We start from the raw sequence: 5,556 nt of genomic DNA on the forward strand, positions 1-5,556 counted from the left end.
TTCTATCACTCAATAGTGTGAGAAATTTAAAAATATTACCATCACCTATCCAAATTATTCTAAATTCTTGTTATGTGAAACAATTTTATGGGTATCTCAAGAGTACTTTTAACATCAACGTTTGAGGCTTTAAATTCAAAGCCGTTATCCAAGGAAAATTTTGTTCTAAATGAGTGAATTGACACAGCTATGTGTCCAGAAGTCAGTACCCAAATACATAAACCATAAAGGGCTTGTGCATAAAAAAATAACTATATGGCTTATAATTTATGAATAATATGATTTTTTTTAATAAATATACATGTACGTGAGGGGCCTTAGTATCTCTCGGCCCTCTCCAAGTCAATCACAGTCACAATGAAAAGTCTGAAACCATGTTTAAATGTTAGCCAGGGAAAAAGACAACGTTGAAAGTTTGGAATAACATGTGATGTGAAGATATATAAAAAGAGTGAAATAAAATGACAGTGAAACTGAAAAGACTTCTAAGTTACTCCCTTTGGAATTCAGAAGGCATAATTTAAAAATATTACTTGATCAAAAATATAAAATACTAAATATTTTTATAATTATTATTTAATTATACTTCTATTTCATTTACTTTTTTTTTTAGAAAAAATGATGCATTATTGTTTCAATTATCATTATTAATGAACTATGCAAGATATTTAATAAAAATATAATTCAAAAGATACAAGTTTTTTAAGAGATTAATGTGTTATTATTTTGTTTAGAACCGTAAAGTTCTTATCAATGTTCTATGCTGTGACCTAAAAAGAATAGGAGTTCATGGATAGAAAAAGAGGTCTTGGTCACTCTCTTGTTTCAAGAAGTTAAAAAAAATTGAAAAAGTTTATTTTTTTTTTCTTATGAATTCTCATAATTAGAGTTGTTATTTTACCTAAATTCTCATAAGTGATTAGAGTTTGAATTTGATATTCAAAGGAAATATAGTTTCTAGAAAAAATTATAATTCTTTTTTTTAATAAAACAAAGGAAAAAACTAAGCTAGGTTCCTGTTGAAGAACAAGAGTAGACAAGGAGATGGAGAAAACACAGGATGAAAGCCAACAACACAAAACAAGGCTTGCTTGGCAAGCATATTAACAGCTTCATTTGCATCACACTAGACACTATGAACTTCCAGCAACCAATCATGAGTCAGCAGGCCTCTGATCTTAGAGACAATATCCATATCTGAATTAGGAAAGGAACATTTTCCCTTGAGCAACTCCATAACTTTAAAGGAATCAAATTCAAGAACCAACTTCCGATATCTAAGATCCCAAGCCATTTTGAAACCCCATGAGCAAGCCCAAAATTTAGTAATCAATAGGTCCCCACCATTCATGCTAAAATGAAACTAACTTTGAAGATATCGTTCAAGTTTCAAGAGAAGCCACCATAGCTTGCAATGTTGGGGCCATAGCAAAACCCTTGTCCATATTCAACTAAGCCAATCAGTAGATGGTGGTGTCTAGGTAGCACTCTAAATGAGACTATTTTCCAACCTCCACATTGTACCTTTTTGCTTATTACGATGATCATTGAAAGTATTAATAATAGGCAAGGTTTGTGCAACAATAGTTGTGTTAGATGCAATTTTATCTTGAAAGATTTTCTCATTTAGCCTCTTACAAATAAGCCAGCAAGCAATTAAGAAATACAAACACCAAGGGACACCATCATTCTTCCCCATGGCTTGCACATTCATTTGATCCAATCTTGAACACTAGCCTTAAAGAATGGCCTTCTATGCTCATGCACAAGGATCTCCATCCAAAAGATTTTTTGTGGCAAGGTAGTCACGGAGTACATGAATAGTGTCCTTGCAAATCTCACACCAATCATCATCATGCATATCTCGCTTCTTGTGACTTGCATTAGTAAGAAGTTTGTTGTGATAAGAAAGCCATAAAACAAATCATTTAGGGACTTGTAGCTTTTATATTTTCCTCCATGCGATGTCACTAGCTTTAGTGTGCTGAGCCAAGGATTCATAAGCAATTTTTTTATTAGAGAAGATTTTTTATTAAAAAGAAAAAGATGCAAAGGCAACCAACAGAGGTTAGGTCTAATAAAAGGGGCTAGTCTCTTATAATGTAATGAACCATGGTTCGAATCCTCATTATAAGAGGTATCCACATTTAATATTGAATAATATTTTAAACATGATTCTCTCTAATAAGTAAGAAGAAAGAAAGAAAGGAGGTAGAGGCCTATTAATTAGCTCACAAACAGCAAATACTAGTGCAAAAAAACAAGATGAAATAAAATAAACAAGCAAAACATAAAGTTATCCAAATCCAATGCCTTATTTATTGGCCTCCATACACAATCTAGCCATTATGGAGATGAGGTGATCTTTGAATCCTTGGATTGGAAAAGAACAGGAGAAGGTGGTGGTGACACCCAGTCCAAAGATTCCAACTCTTTTAATACTAACTAAACCAAGGACTCAGTCATTTCTATTAAATCACATGACAATTTTTGGAAGATTATTCACTCCAAAACACAATATAAATCATTATTAATTAATTTACATTTCTAAAAAAAAGTTGATACTTATTTATGAGATAGATTATAGAATTTTATGAGTAATTCATATTTTTCATAATATATCCCTAATAAATAAATGAAATGACTTACTCATATTTAAATTTATAAAGCATTTAAACCACGAAGTACTCCATCCATTCTAGCTATTAAGATATTTTTAGATAAAATTTTACATACCAATAAGGTTCATTAAATATGCTTTATAACTTTTTTTTTCAAAACAAAATATAAACTTTAAAAAATAACCTTCCTTTAATACTCCATTGATAAAAAATATTGAAAAAAGAATATATGAAAAGGATAATATTGAAAAAGTATCATTAATGAAACCTTATTTTTATTAAAATATCTTATATTTTGAAATATTAAATCTTCTTTAAAAGTATTTTATAATTTAAGATGGAAAGATAATTAAATAAGAGTAAAAGCTGAAAAATAAAAACTTGTTGAAGATATAAATTAGTTAAATTGGTTACTCCTTCTTGTCCTTCTTACAAAGCCCTTTACAAAATAAAAAAGGCCAATCATAAACTGTTCTGCAAAATTATGAAAAGGTATTTCATTAAAAAAACATTTAATTTTTACCCTTAAGTTTTCAAAATATTTTAAAACTTGAAAAAGTGCGATGACCTTGTACAAATGGCAAAACGTTCTTTCGTATTTTCATAAAATATTTATATCCTTTTAATTAATAAGGATATAATTATAAAATTCAAATATTTTTTAACAAACAAATAAATAAATAATTGTTTTTAATTTGGATGAAAAATATCTCAAACACCTTCTAAAAACTGGAGGGAAGATATTAATATGTAAGCATTTAGTATTTATTTAATAATTAGTAATTATTCTATAATTAAAAACGAAGGGACTGTAATTTAAGTACTTATATTTTTCCGTATTGTACAAAATCTTAGGTCATATATCATTTACTCCTTCCATTAAAATATAAGTATTTTTAATTAAATTTTACTTTCAATAAAATAACTACTTACTTTCCAGCTAATTTTACCTTTTTATATTTACTCATATTAAACACTCTACAATAAATATAAAGTTATTATCAATAGGATACTTTTGAAAAGAAGATAATAATTACACCTCAAAAAATTAAAAATACCTTACATTTTTAATATCCAACTTCTCAAAAAATGCATTACATTTTTAAATAGAGGAAATGTGTTTATTTTTTGTATTTTATATTGACATGATATTTATTATTTATTATTTTAAATTAGAAAAAGTAAAATTTATCATGCGAATATGTGATTAACAGCACAATTTATTTGTGTTTTCTTATTTAGTTTAATTTAATATTAAGAATCAGCCGTCGGTACACAGACTCCAGAAAATAATATTATAGCCCTCGATTTTAATCGTGTCTCTTGCAAGTCCTCATTTTCCTATCTGGGGTTTCTTCTGGTCGCTCCATCTCTATCAGGTACTATATTGTCTGCGCACTTTGTGTTTTCTTTGATTGATTAGTCGAGAGATTCGCTTTTTCTTCAATTCGGTAATTTCTTTGCCCTATGATTTCTTGTGTTTCAGGGCTTCTGACTTCTCTGATCTCGTTTGGTTGTCGAAGAATCGAGCAATTATGACTCATATCCTTTGATCTTGTAAACGCTAAAAGTTTGTCACGAGTTTTAGCTATTCCTCGGGTTGAATTTCCGTTTGGTTTCCTTGAAAATCCGAGAAAATACTTTCTTTTTGGAATGAGGGAGTAACCATTGTTTTTTTTGGAGAGTGGTGATCAGGAAATATTGATGTCTGATTTGAAATTTCTCTTCAAGATTTTAAAAATTCCTTGTCTTCGGCATCTCTATTTTGAGTGAAATTATATCTTCTGTTTTCAATCGGGATCTGATGGCCATGGATTTTTATCTTGTCTTGTGGGCTTCGCAAGGCCACTTATATATATATATATATATATATTTGTTTGACTTTAACGATAGAGAACGCGGTAACCAGAGGGAGAAAGATCGTGAAAGGGCTCAGGCCAGGGCTTCCAAGGGCAAGCAGGTCAAGGGCGATGGGTTGACTCCTGAGCAACGCAGGGAAAGGTTAGTTCTTCTTTAGTATCTTGTTCTTGTACTGTGCCTAACTTTTGTTTATTCCTATCTCTTTTGGGGCCAGAGATGCAAAGGCACTACAGGAGAAAGCAGCGAAGAAAGCAGCTCAGGAAGCTGGAGGTAATAAAGCTGCTGGTGGAAGTGGTGGAGGCAAAAAATAGGCAAGGATGATTGTCTGATAGGCATGGAAGTATCTGTATTAATTGTATTCTGACTTTGGTTTTCTGTTAGTGTCATCAGCTGGTGTTGTTTGATCATAAACTAGTACTTCTTTGGGAGGGGTTGATGTTGGATGATGTAAACCTTTGACTTTTATTTATTGGAAGACCATTCTATCTGTATTATTTTGTGATGATCTTGTGGTTTACCATAAATTTCTGCTGTTAAATGGAACATATTTGTTGAGTAAAAACATTTCAACTGAAAATGTTTAATCATTAATCTGTTCGACCATTGAATACTTTAGGCTTGATATCAAGATGTGGACTATGGTTTTATTTTCTTTGATTTTGTTTTTTGCTTTGCTGGAAATTCTGCTTACTTCCTATAGATCTACATTGTGAAGCATGCTGGTTAGGGGCAGGTATTGGCATGATGAATCCTATGTAGATTGGTTTTCAATAGAATCACTGCTGACTTCTGCCGAATCCAGCGTAAGAGTACATTATGCTATTCGTATTGGTATCAGGATGTAACTTAGTTTAGTATAACACACATGCTTCACACTTGCACATGAAGCAGCAAATGATAGGGTCTCCCTGGCAATATTCTACTAGAGGCAACACAGAAACTTCAAAAGACTTCTGATATTGATAATGTGATCATGATTAATTCGTTTGACAAAAGAAAGTAGCAACATAACAACTCAAACACGCACAGAACAGACCAACAACACAAGATGACAAAGGGGGTAACTACTGCTGGC

The sequence above is a fragment of the Prosopis cineraria genome, unplaced genomic scaffold (genome assembly GCF_029017545.1).
Source record: "Prosopis cineraria cultivar Desert tree isolate PC_DT_omini unplaced genomic scaffold, ASM2901754v1 PC13, whole genome shotgun sequence".
NCBI lineage: Eukaryota > Viridiplantae > Streptophyta > Magnoliopsida > Fabales > Fabaceae > Prosopis > Prosopis cineraria.